The sequence below is a fragment of the Pipra filicauda genome, unplaced genomic scaffold (assembly GCF_003945595.2).
Source record: "Pipra filicauda isolate LSUMZ 115617 unplaced genomic scaffold, ASM394559v2 scaffold136_size1984543_pilon, whole genome shotgun sequence".
NCBI classification, from domain to species: Eukaryota; Metazoa; Chordata; class Aves; order Passeriformes; family Pipridae; genus Pipra; species Pipra filicauda.
Genome location: NW_024103840.1, coordinates 1,592,215 through 1,611,024, shown reverse-complemented (window position 1 = coordinate 1,611,024; position 18,810 = coordinate 1,592,215). Strand labels below are relative to the sequence as shown.

The 18,810-nt window shown below is 40.1% G+C and overlaps 1 protein-coding gene across 2 annotated transcripts in view; it reads left to right on the top strand.

Annotated features, from left to right (window-relative positions):
• The window catches only part of SPATA5 (spermatogenesis associated 5), a 173,515-nt gene that overhangs the window by 111,682 nt on the left and 43,023 nt on the right, over nucleotides 1–18,810 (top strand). The gene's annotated exons all lie outside the window — the stretch shown is intronic.

Genomic DNA, 18,810 nt, shown 5'->3' with positions numbered 1-18,810 from the left:
TCTTGCTGGGAATCCAGACATTTTGGGGGAAAGAGTGTAGATTTATGCGTCTGACAAATAAAATGAGGACACACTCAGAGATTAAACTGTTAAAATGAAAAACCTGAGTGCAAAGGTAAAGATGTAACAGTTGTTAATTGTATTTACAAAATAGAACTTGTTCTGTCCTCTGTAATCTACATAATATTCAAAACAGAGCCAACTCTGTTTTGCCAAACTTTTGTGGCTTCCAGGCGTCTTAAGATGTTCCCTGTTACACAGAGAGAGGTGATTACTGTAAGTTCATCATAGGTACAAAACCAGGAGAAACAACTGCTATGTTTTGTCAGGTGATGTGAGGGGACATCATTGGTAATTGGCCAAAAGTACTTTCTCTCTCTTGTTTATTTATTTTTTTTTTTAAAGTTTCAGAGGAAGATAAAATCTTACAGAAATTTTCCCATGTGTGTTTCTTCTGCCATGGAGATGTATTTACATCTGGTTTTTTGCAGATATCTGTACTGCCTTAATTGCTTGTTTTCCCACTTCATTTACGCACAGTTTTATACCCAGAAACCAGTTTAAAATATGGTTCTTTAAGAAATAGTTTCAAAACGTTTGATGTGTGTGAGACTTGGACTTTATGCAACGGAGAGTAAAATGTTTTGTTGAGATTTCTACCTGTTTGTTGGAACAATTTTGTCAACACTGTCATTCTGCTTCTCCTTCACATGGTGTCCACTCTTTCTCATTGTCTTGGAGGCAACAGCACAGAAAGGGAATTCCTACAGCTCTCTGCTTTCCTTCTGGAGGTGACTGGCCTGGGAGTGTCTCTGTAAGAGGGGAGAATGCACTAAGGAGCTGACTCTCATTTAATTGATAACATTTGCTTATATGAGTGATGGGGATAATTCTTATTTCTCTTTTCTCTGAACGAAGCTCAGACTTTCAACTACCCCTAGAAGTCTGTAGATTTTGTGTGATTAGCTCAGTGTTGTGTAATACCTTAATTTTATGTTCTCTGATCACCTCTACAGGGATAAAATTCTTGCTACTGTATTGCACTGTATTCATATCCATTTATTCTCCTTTGGAAGTCGGTATGTTTTCATCTCATAATTGTTCCTCATTATCTAGGCCCTGCTGCAGGAGAAACCTTGTGTTTCTGGGAAATATTTGGAGCCAGTTGGCAACTAAGGCACACCAACATAGTGAGCAGAGAAAGGCCTGGCCTCACTTAGGCACGAGTGTGTGAGCCTACGTGTAACTGGAAACATTTGTTTTCCCTCTGTTTGTGAAACTGGGGGAGGCCTATTGCCAAGAGAGGAGCATCAAACAACCTTGTAATGCCTTTTGATGTTTCTTCCTTGGTCTTAAATCATGCTATGGTGTTAATTAGTTTGGTGGGGTGGTTTTTTTCTTTTTTTTTAATCATTTAATGATTCGAGTATATAAAATAATTTTCTTTGCCTACGTTGAAATGTTGCAGACTGGTGAGTTGCTACTTGAGGTTAGAGAGGCTGTGTGAAAGCCAGGGTTTTACACAAAAAGTCAGTCAGTAACAAGCAGAACAAGTATCAGTACAAATTCTTTAGCAGCTTTAGGGTCTGTAGTACCAAATGTTGATAGGAGCTGAAAAGAGCTTTCAGTAGCTCCTAGAGAGCCAGAAGCCACCGAAGGCAAAAGGTTAAGAGGTGGCACAGAGTTTGTAAAGCTCTGGTAGAAATACCTGTGCTCAGTAAGCTGGTTTTATTCTGAATCTTCCAGTATTTCTTTCTTGACTCAAATTTCTTTCTTGACTCATCCTTGGAGCACCCTTTGTTTTCACAGAGTTTTAGGCTTTCTGTAACCTTATATGGAGTATTTGTGTTCAGGAAAATTTCCTTAAATAAACCGCTATAGAGAATGACCTTTAAATGAAGAAGAATGGTCATTCCAGAGGATTGGACAGTAAAAACTTAAATCACATGAGAAAAAACCCTTTAAGAGAGCTTAATTGTGTAAATTTATCCTGTGGCTACCGAAAGTAAAATTGTATTCATTGCACTTCTGGACTTTCCTCACCTATATTGTAATATGAAACATACGAAATAATTTTAAATATTGCACCTGTTTAATATCTGTTGTTACATTAGTGGTGGTGGTGTGGATGCCCCATCCCTGGAAGTGTTCAAGGCCAGGTTGGATGGGGCTCTGAGCAACCCGGTCTAGTGGAAGGTGTCCCTGCCCATGGCAGGGGGGTTGGAACGAGATGGTCTTTAAGGTCCTTTCCAACCCAAACCATTCTGTAATTCTGTGATTTCCTTTATAGTCATTTGCACTTCTATAGTCAATTGGAGGTTTAAAGGCATAAATAACTTTATTTAGGTATCTCTTTTAATGAAAAAATTAATTACAACTTGAACTCTCCTGGCTATCAGTGGTATGTGTGATGATTATGGTCATGACACAACTGTCTGACTTCTCCTCTTAAATAAGAAAAGAATACGACAAAACCACTGGAATATTCTAAAGAGAAGGTTTCTTTAGGCTGTGGTCTCACATGCTGCTGCCAGTGCTTCTCACTCAGTAGAGAGACAAAGCCCATAAACATTTTGTAGAAATCTTTCATCAAAGCGAGCACACTCCTGAGAAATATTTTTGGAGTATAGCAAAATTATCAATTTTATTTCTGAGGCAGTCTATCAAGGAAAATTGTTACCATCATTAATCAGTTTAGTATTTCAAGATCAAGTGTCTAGGTGCTCCTTTTGGCAGACATGTGATTTTGCCTGCACAGGGAGACAATGAATTTTGAGTGTTTCCCTTTTTCAAAGCCTTCAGAAGCTTTTCCCTGTGCGACACTGTTCTGAGAGGCTGCAAGAGAAGTGCCTCAAGTATAGCTAATTATTTACTTGCCTCATCAAAAGGAAGCAATACTTTTCCTTGGGGTGGGTATGTGACTCACTATACTTATCTGCATCTGCTACCTTTCCCCTCGCTTGCTATAACCTTTTAAATATTTTAGGTATAGTGGAATGCGAACACACTTCCGGAGCTATCAGCTGGCATGCCAGTTTTCTGGGAAAATAAATAAAACAAATCTTAAAAGAAGCCAAACACCCCCAAAACACTCTGGACATAAACTGTGAAGGGACTTGCATGTGGTCTGTAGCAGTGGGCAGAAGTGAGTGTTCTCATGATAGTGTTAAAATGCGTAAACTGGGATTATGAACTATATAAACTGTGGCATCCTAAAACCCAACGGCGTCTCTGGAGGCATCTTCTCCTCGAGCAGACTAGAGACAGAATTGGATGGATTTAAAGATATCACTGTAAATGGGGGATCAGCAGTGAGGTTCATGCAGTTGGTGTTGTTTTAACTCATGTGAAGGTAACACCTGTTAATAACCATCCCATGTCCCAGTTCAGTGAATTCTATGGAGCCTCTTTCAGTCAGCTAATTCTGAAATTGCTGTGTCTTCCCTGACCACATAGGATGGTATACACGTGCCTTAGTGCAGCTGAAGTCTTAGATACTTTTTAGAATTATTGTAGGTGATCTACATAGTGTTGTCTGTATTTAAAGTTGTCCAACTCTTTGCCAAATGGTTCAGTTATAGGAATCTTTATGATTCTTTGACCTTTGGGACCATTGCTTGCTTTCAAGCTCTCCTCATGTTAACAAAAAACACTTGTGTTTTTCTCAGGAAAAACTAATCTCTTACCCCTGTTGTTGGGTTTGCCCACACTCATATTGCTGGCATTTTTTACTGTGGTTTGGCTTAGAACCTCTCTCATCCCTTGCACACTAGAGGAGAGGCTTCAGACTTTTGTTATGTGTGTAGCTTTTCTTACCTTTAGGAAAGGTCTGTCCAGATTTGGGCAGATTTTACTTCTAGTGAGCCTTGATTTCTGCACGTACACTTGATGGAGTTTGGTGGCTCAATTAAATACTTGCTGTTGGGTGTGACCTATTCTGGCTTTGGTTTTCTCACTCATGTCACTCGGAGGACTGAAAGTTGAGAGTGGGGCACCCAGAGGTGCAGGAGAAGAATGGAGAGTGACAGCATCCCTGTAGCTGGGGATCAAGTGGCTGAACAAATTGGAGAGGACCGATGTAGGAGTTGATACTGGTGAAATCAAGCAGATGGATCTTGTAAGGGGCACTTTAAATGTCACAGAGAATCCAGATTTCTCTGCACACTTACGAAATCAAAACAGAGCTGTGAAACCCAAAGGCACAATATAATCTTCATTTTCCTCTGGTGAGTGGCCCACCTATGGACTGCTACTGCTTTATTAGTTCCAGTGGTAGATTAGTTCCAGTAGATGTCTGTACTGATATTTCACATAAAAATCTGTATTATTCCATATGGTGGAGGGGTTTTCTACTATGCTTCCTTTTCTAAAATGTCAGATGAGAAAAATTCCCATCAATGTTGTTGTTTACCCCCAAACAATGTTCATAATAGGAATGGTTTTCCTTTCTCATCATATAAAGCAAGTTGGGTAATTCTGGAAAATATTGACCTAGTTCTTTCATGTACAAAAACCAAAAAGGCAAAGAGAAAACCACAGAAATGAACAATACAGTTAATTCCACATGGATCTCCTTTTGTATTTTTATATATAAAATAGCATTATGGGCAATAATAAATAGACTTTTAATTAGCTGGAGAATGTAGCCTCAGGTATTTGGCTACCTTCCCCAAGTCCTGCTTCTAATGCTGTGTCAAACTATACAGGAATAACCCTGTCATTGTATGTTATGTGTAGACGATAGTAGAGACTTCAGGGTAACATGTTTAGGCAGTAGGGAAGGTTGGGCATATTCCCTGGAGGAGTTCTGCTTATCAGAGGAATTTAAAGAATAGGCATTGTTACCGTGTTCATCTTTCAGATTAATTTTCATTTATGGTTATATAGGTCAGGTCTTATGTGCCAAACTGCTGGGCTTTCTTTTATGAACTTCTGTGCTAAGAGAGAAACTGTGCTAATGGGGAATAACTTGAAACAATTAATTTCTTTTCCAGTGAAATATTAGCAAATAGTGTTCATGCCCAAAAAATTATCAAGAACAATTCCTAAAATTTTCTGACCTTGGCTAGCCTGGATAGAAAAAGGTAACTTTTTGATGATGCTCATGTGGTAAAAAAACATTATCAGCTCTTTCTATGAATCATCAACATTTCTAATTGGTTTCTTTTAACAGAGATGAGGGTTTTCTTTACTAACCACTTAGGGGCTTTCACAAGAGTTACCTAGTTCATGGGAAGACGTACTTTGGTTTGGAAATGCTCTTCCTGTGCTTGCTGGGTACTGTAGCCATGTGCATCCCCTGGGGCAAAGCTCGGCCAGGATGCTTGCAGAACGTGTTTCCAACAAAGTTTACGGCATCTAAACAGAAACTCCAAGGAGACACAATATAACCATTTTTGGGAGTTTAGCTTGCTTTTCTGATGCAAAAGGTCTCAGCCTAAGTTTTTCCTAGAAAATGAAGGGATGCAAAAGTCTGGGCAGCTCTAGCTGCTGGTGTTTGTTCCCATTCAGTGTCAAACTGCATTGCTGCTTATGGCAGATCCTTTCAAGAACTGTTTGTGTGCATGAATCCTGTTGGCATCTTTGGCTCTTTTGGCATATCTTAATGGAAAATATTCTCTCTTTCTTCATTTTGGCTCTTTTTGTTCTCTTCTTGTGCTTCTGTTTTTCCCATGTTTCTCTTATTCCTTTCTCCATGCTCTGGCTCCAGCTCCAGGTGCTGGTTTCCTCTGTGGTAGATACAGTTAGTCCTGGTTTAGATTTTTGCTGCAGTTCCTCTGTAAGGAAGCTCTTTAACCTGGGCTTTAATTCCCTGGGGCAGAATAGAGGCCTCTGTAATCCTTGTGATTTGATCGAAGTGACATAGAGGTAACTTCCGAATTCTGGAATTCCCTGCTGGCCAGGAGGACTCGGTGACTGGATAATGAGTAAGATTCAACCACCCGAGTTTCAGGATGTTGAGGTTGTATAAACTTGCTGATTCATGTGGTAGAAAAGCCAGTGGCCACTGTTTCATTTCTGGGACCAGCCTCTGCTGCTGTAAATATTAGCAGAGTGCCAGGAGGTGACAGAGGAGCTGCACTGGTAGCAGGATGGGGCTCTAATGACTCAATTAGTGTAAGTGTACATTGTTAGAGTGATTCTCCCTTTGGTAGACTCATCAGTGAAGATTTTGGAAAGGTAATGGAAGGATACTATGAATAATAATCCAAAGCAAGCCCTCTAAAAAGATATCTCTAATTCATAGAACTGAGCAATCGTCACTCCAGCTGAGCTCGATGCATAAAACCACAGTATGTGTGATATATAAACTATGTGCATTATTAAATCTCATTAAAATGATGGCTGGTAGAAGAAGAGATTCTGCCTTCAAAAAAAATACGTGCATGATCCATTTTCCTGCTGGAAGAGAAAAAATCATAGAGATTAACAGCTACTTTTCTACTTTATACATTTATAAATGTTGCCTGAGTGATATTCTCTCATCAGTTATAAATGGTATTTGAATGGCTTTTTTCTGAATTAATTCTCAGATTTCTAGAGCGTCCTGTTAAATCAAACCATTGTTTGGAGAGATTTTTTAAAAGTGGAGTGGGTATTTTAAGAGTGTTAGAAAACAGCATTTGGAAGTCTGCTCAGGTCTTCAACTCCATGGTTTTCTCTAAATATTTTACAGCTGTTTGTAGCCTCTTGTAACTGATTTTCATTAGTTTTATTGCTCCAGTCCATTCCTGCCAAGTTTGCTGTAGACTCTGGTGTGTGGAGGGTGGATTTGCAGGCAGTGAGTCTGCACAAGGGCCCTGAATGTCCAGTTCCTGCCCGTGGCTCCTAATGGGATCGACCGCTCGTTAAACTCCCCAAGGAGCACTGTGGAATGAGCTGCATCTACGTTGCCCTGCAAATAGTATGTTGTAATTAATGTAAAATGACTCACAGAGAATAATTTTCTTTGATAATCATACCATTATTTAACAATAATTCCTGTGGGTTTACTTTTAAGTAACTTCATGTGAGGAGCGTATGTGCCCACAGGTACTGTTTAAAAGCTAGTTGGGTAATTAAACATTTTTGCTATAATTGTTACCTCTTACAGCTGCTTCACTGTCATAAGAAAGAAAAGCTTGGAGAAAAAACAGCAGGAAATATGTAATTGAAAAAAAAAATTATCTTTTAGAATATGCCAGTAGTCTGGCTTAATTTAAAAGAAAATACAAATAGGAAGTTAAAGGAACTGTTTCTGATACAACTTGCAATGTGTCAAGTTTCATTTCAGCAGTATGAATAGTAACATCAGCGGCATTATGATAATTTAGCACCCATTTACTGCATAGTGGTTAACAGAAATTCAGAAGACTTTTTATTTTATTCCATGTTTGTCAAGTAATAATTCAAAAACAAGTCAGAAATCATCCTTCATTTTGATCAATTCAGCAAAGTTTTGAGATGATTATTGTGAAGATGGTGGGAAATTTTTTTCTTACCATTTTACTTGGAATAAAGTAGATTTTGCTAATGATCAGAACTGTTTCTGCTCACTTCGTGTACACTTCTGTCTGTGTCATTCTCTAAGCAGTAGTGTTTATATTACATTATAACAATCTCAAATCCAGTTCTTGGAAAATGGGTTATTTAGGGCACTTATGGTCTGAGCTCATGAAAGAAAGGTGAATAATTGAGTCAAGGACCCATCTCTTTGTAGATCTTCATAGACAGAGATACATCAACGTGGTCTTTTGTCAAATTAAACTATTTTCATTTTGAATTCATTGGGAGGGATGTGCCTGTTATCTTTTCTCCAGTCATTTTTCTGTTGCATTGGCAGAAAATGCAACAGGGATAGGGAAGGCAGGGATTTGCCTTTTTTCTGTTTAGCCTGGCTGGGAAGGTTTGTGGATACAGAAGAGCTCCTCCTGGGCAGGAGGAGGGAAATGGATGCTTCATGATGAAGTCCAGGCCATTTATAAACAGGTGAAACCTGCTGCTCAAGAGTTCCCTGAACTTCTGCTGATGGGTGTTTCCTTCTCTTTGGCTGGCGTTTTTGCAGGTGGAGAGCCAGGACCAGGGATGCTCACCCAGCAAAGCCCTGCAGTTATGGCTTTTGTCCATTTTAGCACTGCATTGATGTAAGGAAGTAAAATTTGAAGTACTATGCAACAGGAGCAGACTCTGCATTGTGTGCGAGGAATTTGAGGATTTTTCTGGAAGCATTTCCTACGAGCAGAGTGGGATGAAAAAGCAGTGTTAACTCTGAGATTAATTTGCGCCCCCTTCCCCCACTCCCAAAGTTCTTGTCTGTGGATGTTTGTGCTCTCAGAGGGGCCAAAAGCTGTCACGTTGGTTAATGAATCTTCCAGGAATTCTGGAACCCTGTGAGTTATGAAACACACATGTAGGTGTACCAGAAGTGAGTATAAAATCTGCAGAGATTTTGGTCCTGCTGTTGCTGGAGACTGTGCCGAAGGGGTCTCCAGCGCAGACCCCAGCACCCATCTGTGTGGGTTAGTGTGGTCTAGCATTTTTTTGATTCACTTACCTCTGAATGCTGGCAGTTTTGGAGCTACCATTTAAGAATTGAAGGTTTCAGAGCTTTTAAGCTGTATTCTCTGTTATACAAGTATTGTTTTTGAAACATCAGGCTTCGAAAAAGAGATGTTAAGCCAAACCTGTTTGCAAAGGGAGATTTGAATCATGCATCAACAACTGAATTTTGACTTGCCTTGAGCAGATGAGAAGTCATAGCTGCATCAAAATTTGACAGTCATAATCCACAGCTCTGTCCAGGGAACAATTTATTTCCACTCACATTTTAATTGTCTTCATTTTTGTGCTTAAAACGGGGTTTGATTCATTGGCGGCACCGTTTGTGATCTTATTGTTGGTGCTCATCATGAGAAGAGCTGAATTTCTTGGCATAGATTTCCCATAGACTAATTTTTACATGCATATGCTATTGGTACAAAAAGATTATATCTTTGCATCCTCCAGAAGAATCTAAAACTCTGATTTTTCTCTCAGAGCAACTCGAGTAAAATGAAATTCTGTTTCCTCCTGCATATTCTGGCCTTCAGCCAAAGCATGGCCTTATGGATTCAGAAACTCGAAGAAGGAATACGAGTATAATTTTGAAAGCTAAATAATATGTGGGGAGTGAAGCTCTTAGTGTTGGAAATGTACCTACTAACGTGAAGTAGAATTTTTTTTCCCCTTAAGTTCCTTTGGTAAATCCTTACCCTAGAGCTCAAGAGTTGTCTGCATTCAAGGGTCAACTGTTCCTATTTCCTCTTGGTTAGAGGGCAGCTTTGAGTACTGATGGCCCTGTTGAAGTAAGTTAGAGTACTTTAAATTTCAAATGTCTCCATGGAGTTGCTGCAATTTGCAAATGCTTCGGGAAGTCCAGATCAATAGAAAATAGAAATGGGTGTTTCCTTACAAGCCAAATTGCCCTTGGGCAACATCAAGCTTTGGGCATATTCTTCCTGAACTGCATCCTGAACTGTGCTATTGTCTGTCTTAAATGGTATATCAGAAGGAGTAATCAGATAGTTATGTTAAATTGACTACAGTTCAAATCTAAACGGTGATTAGAGCCCAAGATAAAGCCAGTAGTTCAAAGTGACTCCCAAGCAAGTCATTTAAGCTTTCAGGATCAAAAAACTGCTAAATTCTGGGAAGACATTAGCGTGAACAGTGAAGATACTTCCTATTTCCACGTTGCAAATGAGCAATAACTCACCATTGGAGTTTGGTAGGAAGAACACAATGTTTCTTTTAAAGGATGGTGCAATCGAGTATTTTTTCTCCTTGGCTAATACCTTACAGTTCCCTGGGTCTGGAGTGGAGTTCTGTGGCACTGGCAACAGGATGGGACTGCAGTGGCTTCTTACTCTATTAGGTGAGAAAATGTACAGCTCGGGTACGGCAAGAACTTGAGTATTTCTGTTTCGAAATTGCCTCTGGTTTCCAAAATTTGCATTCTGTAAGGAGGGTAGGCTTGTTCAGTTATGAAGCTCACACCTATTTGGACACCTGTAAACTGAAGAAGAGTAAACCTCCCACAACACTTAAAAGCTTAGCTGAAGAAAAAAATCACCTCAGGAGCTCAGTGTGGCTTCTTTTGGTCCTTTCTGCCCAACAGCTTCACAGCTGGCTCATAAATGCAGCTTTCCAGACAGGCAAGTATTAATAAATCATAGTGGGTTTATATATGTAAAAGTTGTTGGAATTATGCAAATTGACTGTTCAAACATACCCTTTCAGGGGGAAAACCCAATTTCTGTAAATTACACTACAAGTAAATGGAGTCTAATAAGAGAAAAGATGCATTGCTGGCTGTATCAAAGAAGTATAAACAAATGTTAAAAAGGTGATATGAAAACACTTTACCAACATATGTTTATACACTTCATGAGACCAACCAAGGAAATAAACTAAACATTTATAACAAAAAGGGAAGGAAATAAGCAATGATAATACTAAACAGCCAAGCAGTGCAATGATCTGTCAATCTTGGCAAATAAATGACCTGTAAGGAGATCATCATAATGCTCTCATTGTATCTCACTTGATACAAAAGCTAAACACAGGGAAGGCTATAAATGAATACAACCCCAGAAAATGGAAAAAGCCATTGGTAAAGGTAGCTCAGTTTTTAAAGTGTGAAGTCATTAGAAAAGTGTAATTAGGGAGAAAAAACAAAAAGGAAAAAAAAGAAGAGAAATTAAAGATGGCCTGAACTACTATTAATGTAGTGCTGTAGTAATTTGTGATGCTGTCTTTTTTTTGTTGGTGGAAAAATCTTCTCCTGTGCTGTTTCAGGCAGAATAAAAGGGTGAGTTGAAGTTCAGTAGAAGAGATCATATGCTGACCCATATGAATTGAATTTGCCCATAACTCAACTAAACCCGTATTTGAAACACCTCCCCCAGTGTTTTATAACCTGGATTATACTCATAGATTTAGAGATAATATTTGAAACTGTCCATCAGGACTGATACTGTAATGTCTTGAAATGACAGGGTGTGTTGAGAGAAGTAATTGCTTCATCAAGGCTTTAGGTAAAGGTGCAGCTTTCTTGATTGAATTACACACTGACAAGATAGACACTCCTTTATGTGACAAGTAGAGGTGCAATCTTTTACTTCTGCTATTTGGAGCCACTGTTCATTTAAGTGGGAAACAGTGGGAGATAAAACGTTAGCACAAGTAGAACATGCATTATGTTACTTAAAATCCACAGCTGGGTTGTTTTCCAGGTAACATAGATCCCGCAGACACTCATGGACAAAAGAAAGGGGTGGAAAAATTCATTTAAAAACCAAATAAACTTAATGAGAACCACAGTAATTTTCAACTCTGATAATGTGATTCAAAAACAAGGTAGGTGCAAAACAGGCATCTTCACATTGCACGGCAGTAAGATGGAAATGAACAGGATGTCCAGAAAGAAATGGTGTACTACATCAACAAGACAGCAGCTGCATTTGCCAGCACGAAGATTTAGGTGTTGATAATCCACAATTTAAAACGGATCTAGGAATCTTCCACTAAAATTCTGTTTCCACCTTAACAGTTGGATGTGAAAGCTGGAAATCCACCAAAGGTACAGACAGACGTCTAAAAGCTTTTGAAATTAAATGCCTTGGGGAAATGGTAGGTATTAAATGGAATGAATTTATAACAAATACTGAGATTCGTCGGGGAGGTGAACAAGACTTAATCTCCTAAATTATCCAGAAATGAAGATGGAAATATCTAGGATATGTGGTAAGAATGAAGCCAGATCTGATGGCAGACTGTCTGCCATGGCAGGAATGCCTTCAGGCTGACTGTAGAACGTGTAAAAGGGGCTGACCAAAATAATTCCTCCATTGAAAAGTGCTTAGAGCTGGAAACATTATGGGTGACTTCACAGAGAGGGGGACAGTCAAGGAGAAAGGCAGATGGACAACAATCAACAGAGTCCTGCATATGTTTGAGGGAACTCTTGGCAGTGTAGGGAAAAATTGCGAGTTTCGTGTCACCAAAGGTTTTCATTCTGTTAGGGGCTGTAAACGCTTGGCAGACCTGCAAAATGATTTCAGAAATTTTACCAGCACTAGGAGGACATATTTTAACCCAGAGTCCAAGCTCTGTCCGTCGCTTGCAACTGGCAGCTGCAGTAAGCACTGCAATTTGTGTAAACTCAGCACTACCCACAAGTTTCTAAGATCAACACACAAAGTGGTTTCTGCCGGTATGAGGGAGAAAACCACCAGGTTGTCTTCCTGCATCCGGGTGGAGGAAGTCAGTGATTGTCTGCCTGCAATAATAAGGGAAGGCATGTCGGCTGGGGCCTTGTCTTCAAGCAGAGTGTCTTGGCTTCTGACCCAGCCAGTGCACTGCTGTTCTTAATTAGCCATGTCTTGACTATCTTAATATCTTGGCATGTAGCTATCTGGGATTCTGGAGTCAAGCATGCAGTTCTTTAGTATTATCTGCACTTTCTCAGTCTCTGGAACTGTGTCACCTGAACTGTTGCATCAGTGGTGTCCTCAGTGACCATATCTGGCTGTTCCCTAAAAGCTGGGATTTGATGACCTGAACAGGGGCACCCTGTGCTCTTTGTTCTGCTCAGCAGGCTCCTGCCTGGCCACCAGCTACCCCTTGGCAGGGAGAAAGGATCCTTGGTAACATCTTTTAGCCTTGGGGTGATCTAAGATGCCTTAGTCGGTCTCAGATGGTCTTGGCACCTGCATTGTACCCAGTATGTGTTAGTTATGAAGGGGCAGGAGGGCTGTGTCTCCCAAAGAGAAGGGTTTAAACCAGGATTTGTTTGGTTCAATCCCTGTCTGTTTGGAATATAAGTCTCAGGATAGATTTTTTAAAGGCAGAATCACCTTGGTTTCCAATTTCAAGTAAAATGAGTGATATTTATTGTATCATGACTTTATTCTCTCTACGAGTTGAATGACTTTAACTTACAGTTATTGTGATGAGTATCTACTTTATTGCTTAAAATGGTCTTCCAGAGCCACAGTAGTAAAATAAGATCTCTCAAATAATGAAAACCAGAAATTTATTTTTTTTCTGCCACAGCTTTGGCAGCAATGACGGAAAGTCATTGATTTCCTTTTGAAACTGTTTCTGAATTGTTTCCTTGATGTTGCCTACCTCTCTGCTGATCTCTTCTTTCTTTAGAAGCAGCTGCTTTCTCATGCATGGTGTGTTCCAGGAACATTTCTTTTACACTTTGTTTACCTGTAGTTTGTTAGACAGGTCTTGGTCACAAGCCAGGAGAAGTCATGAAGATTTTTGTGGTAGGGTGGTTACTGAAGTAACCAGGTGTAAGGAATACAGAAACTGATATGGCAAAAGCTTATATAAAATGGATCGTGCGGCTTTACAAATACATCTTCTTGTCTGCAGCACATTTTTACTTCTCCTTGTCACACACTGAAGTATTCGGTCTTGAGAAGTGTTAAGAGCATGTCCTGTTAATGAATCCTAGGAAAACAGAAAGTAGGAGATGAAAACCTATTACAAGGCAGGTCCTGATGGAGCTGACCCGCTGTCAGTTTTTGTCATTTGGGGTTAAGTTGTCTCTCTGAAAAACATCTCATCCTATGCTGGTAATTTAATCAGTCAGAGCCGTGGTAATATAAAGATATAGGCTATGTATGGAAAATAATGTATTATGTGGTAGATCATTGTTGCAGTGTTCGAAAGCTTCTGAGGAGAATTGTACTGTTTTGGCAGGAGTTCAGAATTCTCTTTCCTATAAGGAACAGGTTCGGTGGTTTGTTTTTTCTCTAACATGTCATTTTGAGGTTACATGGTAACATCTGTCAGAGCTATGCTAACCTCTGTCATCCAGCTGTTATAATTGCGGTATTTTCCTTCCTTTTCCCTCTCTTTCCTCTCTTTTCTGCTTTCCCTTTCTCCTCCCTCAGAAAAAGAAGAAAAAAAAAAAAAAGAAGGTAAAAAAAGCCCCAACAACAAAAAACACCTCCTTTTATACTGAAACTTCAGGTGGAATGAAGTGGTTATAAAAGCATCTGTCAACACAGGAATGGTTTGCCAAGCCAAGTATTTGGGTTGGAAGTCATGCCTTCCCAACTGCTTGAAAACAGGAAGTATCTCTGTTAAGTGATGGATAGCTCTACTTTGCTGAGAGGAAGAAAAGGCTTTTTTTCTTTTTTTTTTTCTTTCTTTCTTTCTTTTTTTGCCTCTGGGTCAATAAATGAGTTCTGCAGTTGTTCCATGTATGTAAAGAAAGACTCCCATAAAAATGTGTGTTTGGGTGCACACATCTGTGTGTATGTGTATATATGTGTGTGTGTATGAATATACAAACTTTAAAAAAAACCAGCCCAAAACCAACAGTACACTTTGTACATGATCTATCCCTGTCAGAAGCCAGCCCAGGCACATCTTATCCTAGTGATTCCTGTAAAGCTCTCAAAATCTGTCAGAAACAGCCTGCAGGATTGCAACGGCTCCTGGGTGATTAATTGCCAAAAGAGTCTGGTTCCAGGTTCCATTACAGGTAATTGTTATCTTTTCTAAAGGGGTTCTTTTATTAAACCCCCACTCCTCTCCCTCCCCCCCCCAAAAAAAAGAGGAGGAAAAAAAAAAAAGCTGACATTCCTGAGGTTTTGCACCTCTTAGACAGGACTTTCTTATGTAAACATACACTGAAGAGGGAGTGTTATGTTGTTTATTAGCTGATGATAGATTTTTTTTTCTGTTCACTTAATTTTAACTTTACTAAAAATCATTTTATTAGAAATGGGGGAGGAAGAGCTGCGTGGCATTTAGAGAAGAGAGTGTATTCCAATATCTTCTCCACATCAAAACCTGTCTGTGAGACCCAGCAAGTGGCAAAGGACCAGATCGCTCCTGCTCCTTACTAAAATTGCAGAAAAACGGCCAAAAATTGGGATGTTCTCTGTCCCTTGCCACTGGAGTAAGACTGCTCAGATTGGACATGGGGAGAGGACAAGATCTTGTCCTGAAATCCTCTTTGGAAAGGAAGTTTGCGGCTTTAAAATGTGCGGTTGAGTGGCCTGAAAGTACGGGCAGATTGTGAGAAATCTGATGTAAATTGCTTTTCTGAGACCATATTGACAAAGCGGAGGGGCTGATTCCCTGTTGGTGCCTCCATGGGTTTGAATGTAATTTGGAGCTGAATTTTTGTGGTGCCAAACTGGAATTGTATCAGTAGGGTTGCTTGGATTTGCACTGCTTTTTACTGCACTGAACATGGGCCGTGTTACTGACAGGTTTAGACTTTTATAGATGGAGGCTTGGGCAAAGCTTGGCTCCCAGTGAGCACTGTAGTAATTTGTGCCAACTGGCCAATTTAACTGTTTAAAATATCAGATGGAAAAAAAAAAAAGGCATGGAGATACTGGTTCTGCAGCTGCGGAGTATCTGCCTGCAGATGTTTCTGCCAAGAGAAGGGATTGAAACTCGGTTTCTTGAGATATTTTAATCCTATCTGAACAAAACCACATAAAAACGTGCTCTGCTATTGTCTGCATGGACCAAGGAGCACATTGTTCCTCACAGTTGTGTTTGAACGGTGTCACTGCTGCAACGAAACAAGTCTCCTCAAGTCTCCTTTCTCCACAATTCCCTGTGAATTCGCTGTATTAATCAAGCTCTGTCAGTGGCAGGATGGTGATGTACAGCAGTGGGGACACTGCAGTTACTCTTGAGTAACATTAAAAAGATGAGAATATTTTGTTATGTCCAGCTTTGTGCAGGTTTGGAAAGACAAGCCTGGCCTTCTGTAGAGGTTTTTGAGGCTTGATATGCTTTCACATCAAGTCTGGAAATTTTTGCTTTCTCAAAGCACTCTAAGCACTGCCTATTTGTAAGTTAGTTATTTAAGTAATACTCATACCTGTTTAAAATCACCACCCATAGTGGAAATGACTGATTTGCTGTGGAACATGCAGAAGCAGGGTATGTCGTTCAAGCAAGTGACACCAGTGGTTTCTGTTGATTTAAGGCAGTTCTTTTCCCAGGTTTCTTTTTCTAAGGAAAGATGAATTTGTTATTTTTCTGCAAACTGGCACTGTAGGTTTGCTATAATAACTAAGAGACTGATCTGTAGTTGTTAGTTCCTGTTGGTAGCCAGGAAAGAGAGCAGTTCCAGAAGATATATTGAATTACACAGAAAAGTATTCCCTCTGTTGATGGGACAAACAGGTAAAAATTAGCGGTTGAAGGGAAAAGATTAACTAATAGCGTAGACGTGGAGGATGAGCAAAATGAGTAGATGCCACACAAGTAGGGGCATCTGACTGCTAAGCAGTGAGGGACAGATCAGTCACATCCTTATTTTTGAGTTGGTTCACTCTCTGTATCGCCTCATCTTGGCTTGGACTCGGATCACGCCGACTGTCTCCCTGTTGAAGTTGGTTTACTGTTTGCCAGTGTATCAAACCATCTCTGGCTTTAATTAGTGCTTCTCGTTACTGCCTGATTAAAAGGTTCCTGCTGTGCTGCCACTCGGTAGCACACATTCTTCCTGAACACCTGCTGTCAAACCTATCGTGTCCTTTCTTGTCAACTTGCACAATGCTCTGGGTCTTGAGCAAGACTGACACGATGGAAGGGTTGTGCAGCCTGATTTTTAGAGATCTACGAGGAAAGCAAAGCCTTTGCGTAGGGATTGATCACAGGAGACCGCCACGTTTTCTAGGAGCTAGTTTCCCATAATATTTAATGAAATTCTGTTAGCGAATGCAGTTTATGAAGTGGTGGATGTACCGTAGGGTACGGAACCAAGCTGCTCCACCCTGAGAGGAATCGTAGATGTTGTGTAACGACAACAGAGTGTAATCTGCACAAATCTTGGGAGAAGTACAAGGGGTGGTGACCGGCAAAAAAAGTCATCAAAGAGGGGAACTGGTTAGAGATGTTGGCATGTGCTGACAGTGGTGACAGACTTTGGCACAGAAGGAAGAAGGTGGGGAGGTGGAAGAGTGTGAGGAAAGGGGCTCTTGGCAAGAACAAAGCAGTATCGCTTGACTCGGGTGCCTGTAATTACAAGACTCCAGCCTTGTGACACAGTGAATAAGCGTGTCACCTGGAACACAGGAATTCGGGTTGCCTCCCAAAGCAGCTCCTGCCAGATGGAGGGGGAATAAACCCTCATGGAACAATAAAATTTAGCTCTTTGCTGAACTGTGGTTTTTAAGTCCTTAATAGTGACACTCCAATGTGTCTTTTCCCCCTCAGCACCTTCTAATTTTGGTAATGAATCCATGGTTGCAAAAGCCACCACTAGCCTGTCTAGCAAACAGGATGGATGAGCTTCCTGTACTTGAAATTTTCAAAGATCCTAAAATGCCAAGCATTTCCTGATGTGTTGGGCTGGGAGCATGACCTGCTCTGGCACAGAGCGAGAACGAAAATACCAGGCACTGAGGTGAGCCTCGAAAGCGTAGGAGAAGCACCTTTATGGGAGCTGACACTCCACTCCTGCCAGAGATAAATGATGGCACAAGAAGGCCTCAACGCTTCCCACACTTGCAACGCATCTGCCCTGACATGTGGGCAAAACCATGGAAAGCATCTCACAGTTATTGCTTGCACAGACTACAGGAAGGCTATGGCTGGGTGGTGAGGCCCTGGCACAGGTTGCCCAGGGAAGTTGTGGATGCCCTGGACATGCTCGAGGCCAGGTTGGATGGAGCTCTGAGCACCCTGGTCTCCTGCTCATGGCAGGGGGGTTGGAATTGGGTGATCTTTAAGGTCCTTTCCAACCCAGGCCGTTGTCTGATTCTATTCATCCTATGACTTTAAAATGCTTTAGAAATGCTCAAATACTGTAATGATGAAAGTAAAACAATTTTGCATTACCCAGTGAGGTTACAAGATACAGAACATCTCTTGTAATGTAGTGGGGCTCTGTGTAAGTAGGGGCCACAGCTAGGGTTCATAAATAACAATTGTTAATTCAAATTGGAAGGATTTGGTTGCAAATTAACTATTTCCGGTCCTCTCATTTTCATCAGTGGTCTAATGCCAACGGACTCCAAAGGCAAAAATTAAACTTTTAGTTGCATTTTTTAGGTTCTGCATTAAAAGCAATGTACTTACTTGAAAGAAAAGTTTTATAAAAATCTCTTCGTGCTTGTGGAGATTGATTGCAGCAGAGAACATGCAGTAGCACTGATTCTCCAGATGAGCTCTGGTACCTGCTGAACTGACTTGCTTTCTCTTACACACCTCAATATGCCATTTACTGTTTGTTTTGTTGTTTGTTTTTTTTTAATTATATTTATTTTTTCTAATGTCAGGTCACCCTCTTGCACAGTTTATCGTGACTTTTTGCTGTAAGATCTGATTAAAAATGCTTTTGGTGAATTAGGCATGGCTGTGGAGGTATGTCAGTAGGAAAGCTATTTTTTTTCCTATCCCACAGAAAGCTTATCACCTGGGTCTGCTTCTGCCAGTGTTGTAATTCTGCTTTCTTTGACAATGTGATTTTTGAAAAGCTAACTAAAGATAGATGCTGTAAAAAAAAAAAAAAAGGAAAAGAGGAGGAGGAGGAAAATTAGCAAAGCCCTAAGGTTAATTCTGGTCCATCTTAATAGGAACCACAAATATTTTACCAGCTTTACCTGTTTAAGTTTTCTTTCCTGAAATAATTAGCTTCATAATTGCGCACAAAACACACATTTTTGACTTAGCTATCTTTTTCAATGATGTATTTTGAAGAAATACTCTTATTTTAATTACGAAAAAAATGAACCATGTATATTTGAAAGTACTTTCTTCTTCATAAAAATGTATTTTTGCCGTTGATGATACTAA